Source organism: Chrysemys picta, chromosome 3, assembly GCF_011386835.1.
Source record: "Chrysemys picta bellii isolate R12L10 chromosome 3, ASM1138683v2, whole genome shotgun sequence".
NCBI classification, from domain to species: domain Eukaryota; kingdom Metazoa; phylum Chordata; order Testudines; family Emydidae; genus Chrysemys; species Chrysemys picta.
This window is the reverse complement of record NC_088793.1, coordinates 16,667,797-16,682,116: the sequence shown is the minus strand read 5'-3', so window position 1 is coordinate 16,682,116 and position 14,320 is coordinate 16,667,797. Positions and strand designations below refer to the sequence as shown.

Genomic DNA, 14,320 nt, shown 5'->3' with positions numbered 1-14,320 from the left:
GGATACCGATATGGGGACCCTCATGAAAGACTCCCTAAGCTTATCTTCTACCAGCTTAGGTTAAAACTCTTCCAAGGCAAAGTCTTGTGCCTTGGGCAGATATTGCTGCCACCACTAAGTGATTTTCACAAATATTCAGGGAAGAATCACTTGGAATCCCCAACTCCCCAAAATATCCCCCCAAGCCTCTTCACCCCCTTTCCTGGGGAGGCTTGAGAATAAAATACCAATCAGTTGCTTTAGCAATGGGAGCACAGATGAACCCCTTGTCTAAGGACTTTAGAATCAAAGGATTCTTTAAAAAAAAAAAAAAAAAAAAAAGGTAAATTTTATTAAAAAAGCTAGAAACACATTTGAAAACTCAGGCTTTAGGGATTAAACACCAAAAATAACTTTCTTGGGGTTCATCTTAAAGGATACAAGCAAAACAAAAGCTCCTGTGGTTAGCACAGGGGAATCCACAAACCAAAACAACCAAAAAAGTTCCTAACCGCATCTGTCTTAACTTTTCCTGTGTTACTTACATATCTGGGGTTCCAAATGAGGAGTTTCTAGGTATGATGCTGATGATTTTCCATATCTAGCTTAACGATTACAGCTTGCCGCCTTCCCCTCTCTCCAACCTGAGAGACAAAGAAACCCCCCCCCACACCAAGCAGTTTTTCCCATTTGAAAGGGTACCGTCTCCTTACTGGTTTCCCTGGTCAGGTACCAACTCAGGTTAAGCTTCTCCTAACCCTTTACAGTTAAGGCAAATAGGGTATAGCTGCTAAGGAGGATTCTATAGCTACTGACTGGCTGGGTGTCCATAAAAGGGAGCTATTCTCCCCCCCCCCCCCATTTATCAAAATGACAAAGTGCTTCTACTGAATTAGCACCTGGAAAACAGAGTTCACTTGATACTGAACACTGTCATGGAACCACTTGTCCACCTGTCTACAGGCTACTGGTCTCTTTAATAAGGAAAATGGGGATAATTAACTCACATCTATGAGCCATGGGGGATTAAAAGCCTGCATATAGTTGCTCTATGCGTGGGACCTGAAAATCCAGTGTAGGGGAGACACTTTCTTCTCTGAGTGGATCAAATGAAGATTTTTTAAAAACTGATCTGTGTTTCAGAAGGTTTAGTCAGCAGCAGAAATGAGCACTGTGATGGGATGTCTGCCTTACACTGGCCCTAATGGGCTTAAAACTCAGCCTAGAAGGCTGCAATGCCTCTGGAGGGTGAGGCACCCCGGTGGGCCAGCCTATACTCCACCCTGGTCCTGAGGCCCGCCGGGTATATCAGTTGGCGGCTCCTTCATGGGGCCGTGAACATGGGCGTGTTCTTGGTGTGGTTCACCCCCATGCTGGACACCTGCCCCTTCTGCGGCGTGAGGGAGACCGTGACGCACGTGTACCTGGGGTGCACCAGGTTGCAGCCTCAGCAGGAGGTTCTGGCTGCACTTCTCCCCACACTTGTTCATCTTTGCACACCCTATCTGTGGCCCCACTAAGTTGCAAGACCTCCTCGTCAACCTCCTGGCACTAGCCAAAGTAGCCATTTACACCACCAGGAAGAGAATGGTGGATGAGTGGGTGCGCTGTGACTGTGGGGCCTACTTCCGCTCCTCCCTGGTCTCACACATCCGGGCAGAGTTCCTCTGGGCAGTGTCTGCTGGCTCCCTTGATGCCTTCGAGTGCTGTCCGGGGTTCTCTGCTCGGTATCCCTGTCTAGTTCCCTTCATTTAGCCTTGTGACCTCACTTCCGTCCCTGTTATATCTTTAGTTCTGCCCCGTACTTGAGATCCCGAACCTAGTGGATCCGCCCCTTAGGCTGGGCGAGGTCCTTTAGTAGTGGGTGGGCTCTGCCCGCCCACGTCCAGGATCCCAAAAGACTGGAGGGCTGCAAGGAAACAGCCAATTAGCGGAAGGGGGGAAACCTGGATTGTGACACGGTTGGAGGGCAATGCCACAAAGCAGAGGCAGTGAAACTGGAACTGCAGTGGGTCTGCAGGTGGAGACAAGGACGGTAGAGCCACCACCACCTGAGGGCACACCAGACCTAATTCCTGAAACGGCCAGCAGGTGGCACCAGTGTGGCGAGTGACCCTGTGACAAGCACTTATGGAAATAATTGATCCCCGCAAAACTCTCCCCACTTCATAAGTTTTTGGAAAGTGTAGGGGACAATTTCCTGGTGCAAGTGCTGGAGGAACCAACTAGGGGCAGAGCTTTTCTTGACCTGCTGCTCACAAACAGGGAAGAATTAGTAGGGGAAGCAAAAGTGGACGGGAACCTGGGAGGCAGTGACCATGAGATGGTCGAGTTCAGGATCCTGACACAAGGAAGAAAGGAGAGCAGCAGAATACGGACCCTGGACTTCAGAAAAGCAGACATTGACTCCTTCAGGGAACAGATGGGCAGGATCCCCTGGGAGAATAACATGAAGGGCAAAGGGGTCCAGGAGAGCTGGCTGTATTTTAAAGAATCCTTATTGCGGTTGCAGGAACAAACCATCCCGATGTGTAGAAAGAATAGTAAATATGGCAGGCGACCAGCTTGGCTAAACAGTGAAATCCTTGCTGATCTTAAACGCAAAAAAGAAGCTTAAAAGAAGTGGAAGATTGGACAAATGACCACGGAGGAGTATAAAAATATTGCTCAGGCATGCAGGAGTGAAATCAGGAAGGTCAAATCATCCTTGGAGTTCCAGCTAGCAGGAGATATTAAGAGTAACAAGAAGGGTTTCTTCAAGTATGTTAGCAACAAGAAGAAAGTCAAGGAAAGGGTGGGCCCCTTACTGAATGAGGGAGGCAACCTAGTGACCGAGGATGTGGAAAAAGCTAATGTACTCAATGCTTTTTTTGCCTCTGTCTTCACGAACAAGGTCAGTTCCCAGACTGCTGCACTGGGCAGCACAATATGGGGAGAAGGTGACCAGCCCTCTGTGGAGAAAGAAGTGGTTCGGGACTATTTAGAAAAACTAGACGTGCACAAGTCCATGGGGCCGGATGCGCTGCATCCGAGGGTGCTAAAGGAGTTGGCGGATGAGATCGCAGAGCCATTGGCCATTATTTTTGAAAACTCATGGCGATCGGGGGAAGTCCCGGATGACTGGAAGAAAGCTAATGTAGTGCCCATCTTTTAAAAAAAGGGAAGGAGGAGGATCCGGGGAACTACAGGCCAGTCAGCCTCACCTCAGTCCCTGGAAAAATCATGGAGCAGGTCCTCAAAGAATCAATTATGAAACACTTAGAGGAGAGGAAAATGATCAGGAACAGTCAGCATGGATTCACGAAGGGGAAGTCGTGCCTGACTAACCTAATTGCCTTCTATGATGAGATAACTGGCTCTGTGGATGAGGGGAAAGCAGTGGATGTGTTATTCCTTGACTTTAGCAAAGCTTTTGATATGGTCTCCCACAGTATTCTTGCCAGCAAGTTAAAGAAGTATGGGCTGGATGAATGGACTGTAAGGTGGATAGAAAGCTGGCTAGATCGTCTGGCTCAATGGGTAGTGATCAATGGCTCCATGTCTAGTTGGCAGCCGGTTTCAAGGGCAGTGCCCCAAGGGTCGGTCTTGGGGCCGGTTTTGTTTAATATCTTTATTAATGATCTGGAGGATGGTGTGGACTGCACTCTCAGCAAGTTTGCAGATGACACTAAACTAGGAGGCGTGGTAGATACACTAGAGGGTAGGGATCGGATACAGAGGGACCTAGACAAATTAGAGGATTGGGCCAAAAAAAACCTGATGAGGTTCAACAAGGACAAGTGCAGAGTCCTGCACTTAGGATGGAAGAATCCCATGCACTGCTACAGACTAGGGACCGAATGGCTAGGTAGCAGTTCTGCAGAAAAGGACCTAGGTGTAACAGTGGATGAGAAGCTGGATATGAGTCAACACTGTGCTCTTGTTGCCAAGAAGGCTAACGGCATTTTGGGCTGTATAAGTAGGGGCATTGCCAATAGATCGAGGAACGTGATCGTTCCCCTTTTTTTGACATTGGTGAGGCCTCATCTGGAATACTGTGTCCAGTTTTGGGCCCTACACTACAAGAAGGATGTGGAAAAATTGGAAAGAGTCCAGCGGAGGGCAACAAAAATGATTAGGGGTCTGGAGCACATGACTTATGAGGAGAGGCTGAGGGAACTGGGATTGTTTAGTCTCCAGAAGAGAAGAATGAGGGGGGATTTGATAGCAGCCTTCAACTACCTGAAGGGGGGTTCCAAAGAGGATGGAGCTCGGCTGTTCTCAGTGGTGGCAGATGACAGAACAAGGAGCAATGGTCTCAAGTTGCAGTGGGGGAGGTCTAGGTTGGATATTAGGAAACACTATTTCACTAGGAGGGTGGTGAAGCACTGGAATGCGTTACCTAGGGAGGTGGTGGAGTCTCCTTCCTTGGAGGTTTTTAAGGCCCGGCTTGACAAAGCCCTGGTTGGGATGATTTAGTTGGGAATTGTCCTCCTTTGAGCAGGGGTGTTGGACTAGATGACCTCCTGAGGTCCCTTCCAACCCTGATATTCTATGATTCTATGATAAGTTTGACTATGTTTTTCCTTATCCCTCTTGGCTGATGATAAATGAAGATTTTTTTTTTTATTGATGTTAAACATTCATTGGATCAGGGGCTGGAATTTGACTCACTCATCTCCAAGGTGAGTGCCCTAACTACTGGTTTTTAGAGTCATTTTCATGGTCTCTGGCCCAAAGTGAAATGGCTTCAACAGGAGAGATTGAGACAGACCAATCCCAAAATAACCAATGTTTATGAAAGGGGGTCAGGTGGCTACTACCAGCACTATGTTTTTGTCCCCAGAAGCCTTTACAGCTATTCTGAAGGAAAATGGGCCCTCTTCCCCCAGGAATGGTTTGTAAATATGATTTAATCAAAATCACTAAAGAAATGTAAGGGGTTTCTATTGCAACTTAACTTGACTGCCTCCGATTCTACAAGATGGGGATGTAATTTGGGTACAGTTGTGTAAAAATGGTAGCAGCAAGGAGTATTAGGCAAAAGAGAATGTGTGGGTATAATTATGTAAAACTTTAAGGACCTAAACCAACATTCATGGTTTGTAAAATCCTGTTTGTAGGTTTAAGATAAATTGGTTTGGTTTTTGTTCTTAAATAAAGAAGAAACAATGCTGCTAAAACTCCATTTGAATCTCCCATTCAAAGTTGTAACACTGACAGATCCTTGTGCCAGACATGGGTAGCTAGTGTGATGTGGCTTTGGTATTTAGCATTTAGCCCTTTGGGTACCTTTCATGTGTCTTTTTTTTTTTTAAATAGAGTTTAATATCTTTTTAAATAGGAACCAGAGAATGTGGCCCTGGCTGGAGCGGCCAGAACTGGGAGAATGGGGAGAGATTCTCAATCCTTTTTTGGTAGTAAATAGCAGCTAAGAACTGCAGGAGGGGAACAAAAAGTAAAAAGACAATGTACCTCTGAAGCAAAGGCGGGGTGGAATGTACAAAAAAGCAATGTCAGCAGTACTAAGCCTTGAGGTGGCTCTGAGTAATCAAACTCACAATGTTAAACTGGGATAAATGCTAGTGAGTAATCCTGTAATAATGGATAATGTGTCTGATTTTGGGGGGAAATTTGAAGCAAGCTAGAAATGGTAATTGAAAGCAAATCTCATGTCAAAGGTTTCATGGTAATACTGCCTCTCTGCTTTTACCTGTGAATAACCTTAAAGCTTGGCACAGCAGAAAAACCATTAGAAACCTGGTCTGTGATACAAGAGGGGGAACTGAGGTACACCACCTCATGAATGAACAGTGGGATAATTTACTAGCCTGCCTATAAATCAAAACAAGGAAAGTCTGGAGGTAATTTTTCTGTTTTTCCTGCAGTCAGCAAGATTTGGAAAAGGAAGGGGTATCTTTAAGAAATAATCCGTCCCCACCCAGGGGGCTGGGACACATTTCTTTTGTTTTCAGACACTCACAGGCAAGCTGGCACTAGTGGAAGAGCAACCCAGAACACTGAGTCTACTGTTGTGACGAATATTGAGTTGTGTGTTTTGTCTTGTTGTACTGTTTCTACTGTTTTGGTGAATATTTTACAAGGAGGGTTAACACACATAGCAGCAAAGGTCAACGCATGGTATGACCTGCCTGGAGAGCACGATCTACCCAAGGCAGGAAGATCAAGTGATTTCTGGATTTCAGGAGAACACCCTCTATTCCCAGCTCCTAAATGGGGAGTGAGGAGCAGGGAGGGCTTACCTAGGCCTTGACTGATTGGGGCCCACCTTGCTGCTATAGGAGAATGGAGGGTGAAAATGGGTTCATTGCATGCACAGAATGGGGATTAAGAATGGGGATGGATACATTATGTTGCATGCATCTTACAGGTGGACCCATGAAGGGAAACCAAGGACTCCCTGGCCTGGGATGAAACAATTGTTGCTGCTAATCACAATTGTTGCTGTTAATGTAACCCTACAGGTATTAGGGATGCCAAGATGGGGAAATCCTAATCTAAGATGGCCACAGCCTGGAGCCGAAAATCTTCCTGACAGGTGAATGTGTGGGAGCAGGTGCAACTAGAGCTTTTCAGTGTGTCCTTTCAGTCCATTACATGGGTGCTACACCCCCAGAGAATGGTGGGTGGACCAGATGCACCACCAACTGCAGCACATACGTAGAAGGGTTGAAGCAACAATTTAATTGGTGGGTGAGGGGACACACATGGAATTGTTGCCGGAAAAGGAATTTGTGGGCAGCAGGAACCACAGGGTTCGATGTATGGAATCTGGGGGACAGTTGGGTAACCAAGCAATTGATAAGCCAAAATGTGACATTGCAGCAGCAAATCAATGAACTACTGGCACAACAGCTGTCTGCAATTGCAACGGGGTGGAAGAGGGCGGCAGAGGTGAACCTGCAGCTAATTCAGTGGACAGGAAACCTTGTGACATGGGTAGGCGGTGGCTTCAAAAAGCTAACTTGAGCAGGGGAGAAGGTGTGTATGGGAATGCAAAATGCTCAGCTGTGGGGCTAGCACTTTGTAATAGATAGTGTGGTACCTTGGAATTGGATGGAAACTAAGGTGGTTCCAATAAGTCCTATGGGAATAATGAGACCGGGAAGGGCTTGCTGGGAACCACTGGGGGATAGATGGGGAGGAAGGAATGGTGTATATTGGACAATTACTTAACTGAATTATTGTCCATAGAAAATATCTGGATGTGCCCCTCTCTGATGGTCATGGAAGAGCAGACCCAATGGTCTGTTGCAAGGAGTGGACGATTGGGTGTAATGTATTCTGCTGTGAGTGTACCTAATTCTGCCATGTAACCCTTAGGAGTACAAGTGCACTAGCATCTGGCAGAATTAGGCACATTTACATGCTGCCATCAGGACTTTGGTGCACAAATGAATCTGTGGAACTCATTGCCGTGGACAATCAAAGCAGTGCATACTACCTGCTTCCATACCAAGCGGTCGAGCTGGTTTGGACAATACCCCATTTCTCTGTGGACATTCAATGGACTCATGAAATAGACAAAGGCAAGCAAAACCTGCAGGAGCAGCTTGATGCAAGTGCCACCAATTGGACACATTAAAAATATATTCTCCAGAAGGGTGTTAAAAGGATCTTACCCCTCTCAAAAGAGGAGAAGCAGTGTTTCTGGTGGTGGCCCAGATGTTGGACTATATTACGATGGTCAGGGCTGACAATATTACTGTGGATTATTGTGGCTATTGGCCTATTGTTAAGTGTGCTAATTTACCAATGTATACTATGGTGGTTAAGGGGGGCACTCTGTTAGCCGGGGCTAGACTTTTGAGTTCTACTCTTATACTAAAATGTGTAAATAAGGGACAAAGACACTATGATGTTGCTTCTGCCTAGTCAGCTGGATTTGTTAGTACAATGGGAACAGATACGAGCCGTTAAAGTGTTACTTGAGAGCACAGTTTAAGATTGCCTTGAGATAGGGGTTGAGGCAAAGTCAAGCAACCAGTTGGGAGGTGCCAAGGGCTTGGGGGGGGGCGGGTATAAAAGACCAAAGAAATGTGCATCCCTGACCAGAGCACAACCTCACTCTTTACCCCTCCCATGGGGTACAAAAGGGGTAGAAGACCCCAGACTCAAAATGGAACATGACCCTACGTTGTAAGGGGTGGGACTGTGGGCGTGCATTGCAGGTGTATTTGGGCCTGCGAAGGATGAGGTGGGAATAGGAAAGGGGGACATGGGGTAAATGCTCTGCAGTGTTGGAGCTGGGAACAGAATACTGTGAAACAAACTCTGCTGGTGTGTAGAGCTAGGGATATGCTTGTTTGGAACTAACCCCAATAAACATTGAATCGTCTACACTTTGGACTTTTGGACTTCTGGTCTTCTGCTTTCTGCCTGTGTGACAAGAACCAGAAGAGAGAGTGAAGGGAAAGCCCTATAACAGGGAATCTCTATACACCCGAGACCTCTTCCTGCACATGCACTCCCATGGGGAGCATTCCTTTCTCTAACACACACACACACACCTTCTACACTCTTTTGCCTAGTGCTATTGGCTGAGTCAGAGGTGATAAAGAGGTGATAAAGCGCAGAGTAGCACTTAATAGAAGAGAAGATGAAGAGGTTTAAGGGACTAGCTGGATCAATTTCCTCTGTGGTAGAAGAATGTCTCTCAGTTTAGTTCAGGTTGTTCATTGCTACAGGGTATGAAGATTGACAGAACTGTTTGAAACATGTCTGTTCTATTAATGTTCAGGCTATGCAAATTATGTACAAAGCAGATGATTAAATGATATCAACACGGCAAGATTGAATGCCTCATTGTGAAAGTATGAGGCCTCTGGCTGATGCCTTACATTCTTTGACCTGCCTCTTAAAGCTTCTTTTTCCCCTTGCCTTGCGAGCCCCTCCCATGTGAAGGTGTGATTTTTTTTCTCTTCGTTTTCTTTCCCTGCTCTTCAATAAGAAGGAATAAAAAATCTCTTTGGAGCATTCCATGGTCAAACTCATTACTTCTGTCATTCTCCACATTGAAGAGACCACTGCTACCTCTTAGCACGAAGCTGATAATTGCAACCTTGAATGACAAGCTGCAATATTGACAGCAGGTAGGTGTTCTACCTATGCAATGTTTGCATCAATATAGGTGTATTTCATGGCATATATCTACACAAAATTGTCCTTATATAGAGGCAGCTATATAGCCACTTGTATATCAAAATTGTGCTAATATAGAGGGAGATGCATCTCGCTACAGAGGCAGTTTACATGCTAAAGATGGGGAAATGATGAATAGACACTAAGCCCCTATAAAGAAAGATGCACAGTTACACTTGGCACCATATACAGACAGGAACATGCACAAAGAGGACAAGAAAGAAAATGGTTAGACTTTAATGGTTTATTTTGAATGGAGTTTTTGAATGTGAAGGTTTTAATGCTGTGTCAACAGCTTTGGACACTGGTAGGTGCCTTTTTGCTACTTATTTAGAGGACATGTGAGGCAGTGTAAGATTCCCCACACTGGTTTGTTTGTTAATATGCCTCAACACTGACCTGGAGAGGCAGATGACCTTTACAAGGTCATCTGCAAGAGCACAGGTCAGTGCTGGAGCTCAGTGGCTCTCAACCAGGAGTATGTGTACTTCTGGGGCTACTCAGAGGTCTTCCAGGGGCACATCAGCTCATCTAGATATTTGCCTACTTTTACAATACACTACATCAAAAGCAGCAGTGAAGTCAGTACAAACTAAAATTTCATAGATTTGTTTATACTGCTCTGTATACTATACATTGAAATGTAAGTACAATATTTATATTTCAATTGATTTATTTTATAATTACATTAAAAATGAGAAAGTAAGCAATGGGTTAGTAACAGTGTGCTGTGACACTTTTGTATGTGTATGTCTATGTCTGATTTTGTAAGTTTTTAAGTGAGGTGAAACTTGGGGGTACACAAGACAAATCAGACTCTTGAAAGGGGTACAGTAGCCTGAAAAGGTTGAGAGCCACTGCTGTAGCTCATTTGGCCCTTGGCTTCTCTTCTGAGAAGGCCAACAAGAGGGCCAATTAGTGCCAAATGTAGCTTGATTTTTGTTAGGTGCACCCTTGCTGATGGGGAATTGGACAGAGAAGTGTTTGAATTTTAAACCAAGGTTGGGAGGGAATGTCATGTTACAAAATGCAAGAGACTGGGACCAATTCCTCATTGACCAGTCCATTGAAGTAACTAAAGCCCCACAGAAGGTAGGATTTGACCCATTATATTTAGAATAATTGCCCCTGAGCTAAGTGATTTAAGACCCACTGGAGTAGGTCCTATTGGGAAATCAGCTAAATATGACCATGGGTTGATGGATACTAGCAAAACCAAAAAGCATCAGAAAAAATGTGTTCTAGTTATTGCCCATGGCAAATCATGCAGACTAACAACTGCTTTGATAACAATGTGAATCCTTCACACAAGATAACAGGGCTAGGGTGACCAGAGAGCAAGTGTGAAAAATCAGGACCGGGGGTGGGGAATTGGCGACTATATAAGAAAAAGCCCCAAATATCAGGATTGTCCCTATAAAATCGGGACATCTGGTCACCCTAAACAGGGCTATCAAGGAACTATAGCAGAAGCGAAAATCTGGGCAGTGAAGCATGAAAATGTATCTTCCTGAGAGAAACTTCATTAGTAACACAGACTAATTAATCTGTTCTCCCCCATCAAAGCAAAGCCATTGAGAACAACACCTCTGTTACTTAAATGTACACAAGCAAACTAGAAGGCAGGTAGCTTGTTTCAATCACTGGGTTTTAAGGGACTTAGCTCCAGCAAGGCTCTCAGAAAGGGCTGAGAGATTCCTAGATGTTCAAAAGAGATTGACTGAAATATTATTGTGCATTTCACTGACCTTTCTGTCACCATTAGCGTCAGCTCTTCAAAAGCAGGTTATGTGAAATGAGCCTGTGGTTTCAATCCAGTTCCTAGGGGATACATGTCACAGAATGTGACATCTTAAATTAGCTCCTTTTGGTAGCCTTAGCAGGGCACTGCATACTGGGTGTGTTTTCCTTTGCCGAATGGAATGTTGGCCTGCTCTGCTAAAGAAGCTCCTCCTTCAGCCCAAGTAGTGTGGGTGTGTGGGCTTCTGGAGGAGATTGGCCTGAGGTCACTGTCCATACCATGAAGTCCTGAATGGCCACAGTATGTTGTGCTGTGAAAACCTATCACTGACCCAAGGCCAAGGATTGACTGTGTGTACAGCCTGAACTGTCCTCTTGGCCTGAGATGTGCAGCTCTCCATATTGGGGAAAAATGCATTGGCAGGGTGGTGTGGAGACACCTACACTGCAGCTGTTTTACCTGTTCTGTGGATAACAGAAAGCTCCTCTTTACAGGGGTGTTAATTTACAGTACTTGTATAGCCCCCATTAGTATAGTATGTGAGCACCTCAGTCTTTACTGTGTTTATCCTCAAAATAGCCCTGTGAGGTAGAACAGGGCTATTATCCCCATTTTACAGATGGGGAACTGAGGCACACAGAGGCCTGGTCTACACTAGGAAGTTATGTCGAATTTAGCAGCGTTAAATCTAATTAACCCTGCACCCGTCCACACAACGAAGCTATTTAATTCGACATAGAGGTCTTTTAAATTCGATTTCTGTACTCCTCCCCAACGAGGGGAGTAGCGCTAAATTCGACATGGCCATGTCGAATTAGGGTAGGTGTGGATGGAAATCGACACTAATAGCTCTCGGAGCTATCCCACAGTGCACCACTCTGTTGACGCTCTGGACAGCAGTCTGAGCTCGGATGCTCTGACCAGCCACACAGGAAAAGCCCCGGGAAAATTTGAATTCCTTTTCCTGTCTGGGCAGTTTGAATCTCATTTCCTGTTTGGACATCGTGGCGAGCTCAGCAGCACTGGCAACGATGCATAGCTCTCCAGCAGAGGAGACCATGCAATCTCAAAATAGAAAGAGGGCCCCAGCATGGACTGATCGGGAAGTCTTGGATCTGATCGCTGTGTGGGGCGATGAGTCCATGCTTTCGGAGCTGCGATCGAAAAGACGGAATGCAAAGAAGATCTCAAAAGCCATGACAGAGAGAGGATACAGCCGGGATGCAACGCAGTGCCGCGTGAAAATCAAGGAGCTGAGACAAGGGTACCAGAAGACCAAAGAGTCAAACGGACACTCTGGATCCCAGCCCCAGACATGCCGTTTCTACGAGGCACTGCATTCCATTCTAGGTGCGGCCGGCACCACTACCCCACCACTGACCGTGGACTCTGAGGATGAGATATTGTCGACAGCCGCTTTCTCGGAGATGTTAGCGGACGGGGAAGATGAGGAAGGAGCAGGGCCGGCTCTAGCTTTTTTGCTGCCCCAAGCAGCAAAAAAAAGCGCCGCACCCCGCCGAGCGCCGCCGGAACCCCCCCCCCAGAGCACCGCCCTCCCGCACCGCCCCCCGCTGAGTGCCGGAAACACCCCCCCCCCCAAGCGCCGAGCCCCGTGCTGCCCCGCCCCCCGCCGAGCTCCGCGCCGCCGGAGCCCGTCGAGTGCCGCCGGAACCCCCCCCCCCGGAGCGCCGCCCCCGCGCCGCCCCCCCGCCGAGTGCTGGGCCGCGCCGCTGGAGCGCCCCCCCCTGCCGCCCCTTACCAGGTGCCGCCCCAAGCATGTGCTTGGGTGCCTGGTGCCTGGAGCCGGCCCTGGGAAGGAGATGAGGAGGACGAGGCAGTCAACAGCGCTTACAATGCTGATTTCCCCGACAGCCAGGATCTCTTCATCCTCACAGAGATCCCCTCCCAACCATCCCCAGGCGTTAACCCGGACCCTGAATCAGGGGAAGGATCAGTCGGTAAGCGTTCTAAACATGTAAACATTTATTTTGAACAGAACAGGAATATTAACAATGGGTTTTTCATGATTAGTTTGCCTTAGGTGCTCTACTTTTTAGTCCTTGCCAGTGCAGCTACTGGAAAATAAGGTCTATATGTCCGGGGATAGAGCTGAAATCCTCATGGGACATCTCCACGAAGCTCTCCTGGAGGTAATTGGAAAGTCTTTGCATGAGGTTCCTGGGCAGAGTGGCCTTATTGTGTCCTCCGTGGTAGGAAACTTTTCCACGCCAGGCTATCATCAAGTACTCTGGGATCATTTCCTTGCAGAGCATGGCAGCATACAGCCCTGGTTTTTGCTGGCTTTCACGCAGCATGCATTCTTTCTCTGTCTCAGAAATCCTCAGCAGAGTGATGTCGCTCATGCTGACCTGCTTAGAATTAGGGGAATGTTACTATTGGGACTGCTTGCCTGGTCCTTTACAGAACTGTAACCGACAGTTTACAGCCATGCGGTAGAGGCGGGAGAGGGGCAGCATACAGGGATCTTTCCCGGGGACAGCCGTGAGGGGGTGGGACAGGGGCAGAGTTCATGCCTGCCGGATTGCCAGCAGCAGGAACTGGCCAATGCTAGGAGCATTGCTTTGAACGTGAAAGGAGGGCACTGCTATAATTTAAGTTTTAAGCAGCCAAAAGTCTACGGCTTACCATGTCAGCCTGCTACCTGAAATCCGCTGTCCTGCCCCGCTTGTCTGATCTCCACTGCAAGACCCCAGGCACTGAATGCGAAGGCCGAAAATTCGACCTTGTCCTGAGTGCGCATGTGATAGGTGCTGGGCATGGTCTTGTTCACAGAGAAAGACTATGTTCATTGTTCACAAAAAATTATCTTTGTGAGGAATTCACTCCCTTTTTCCTATCCCACAGCTGCGACTGTCTCCCGACCTACCCTGGCATCCCCTCCCAGAGGCTGGTGTAGATTAGGCGGAGAAAGAAAAGGACACGGGACGACATGTTCTCAGAACTTATGGGCTGCTCCCGAGCCGAGGCGGCCCAGCAGACCCAGTGGAGGGAGAACATGTCGCAATACCAGCGAGCACACAGCGAACGGGAGGAGAGGTGGCAGCAGGAAGACCAGCAGGCGACTCAAACGCTGCTTGGACTAATGAGGGAGCAAACGGACACGCTCCGGCGTCTTGTGGATGTTCTGCAGGACCGGAGGCAGGAGGACAGAGCCCCGCTGCAGTCTATCTCTAACCGCCCTCCCCCGCCACAAAGTCCCATAGCCCCCTCACCCAAAGTCCCAAGAAGGAGGGGCGGCAGGGGCCGTGAAAACTGTCACTCCACCCCTGCAGACTGCTCAAGTACCAGAAGGCTCTCATTCCCAAAAATTTGATAAGTCCTTTTCTTCCCACCTCACCCAAGCCCCCGTCCCAGTTCCATCCCCTAACTGTGTAGTTGCTAATAAAAAATACATTTCTGTTAATTACTGTTTCCATCATGTTCTTTTAGAGGAGAGTG

At 47.2% G+C, this 14,320-nt stretch overlaps 1 long non-coding RNA gene across 2 annotated transcripts in view; it reads right to left on the bottom strand.

Moving 5' to 3' along the window:
* Positions 1-5,262: 5,262 nt before the first annotated feature.
* The window catches only part of LOC122173253 (uncharacterized), a 79,466-nt gene continuing 70,408 nt past the window's right edge, over positions 5,263-14,320 (bottom strand). Inside the window, exon 4 of one of the 2 annotated variants that reach the window (XR_010599365.1) lies at positions 5,263-13,233. This is a non-coding gene — a long non-coding RNA (uncharacterized LOC122173253). The remainder of the gene's footprint in view (positions 13,234-14,320) is intronic. The other variant, XR_010599364.1, reaches the window with a different exon arrangement.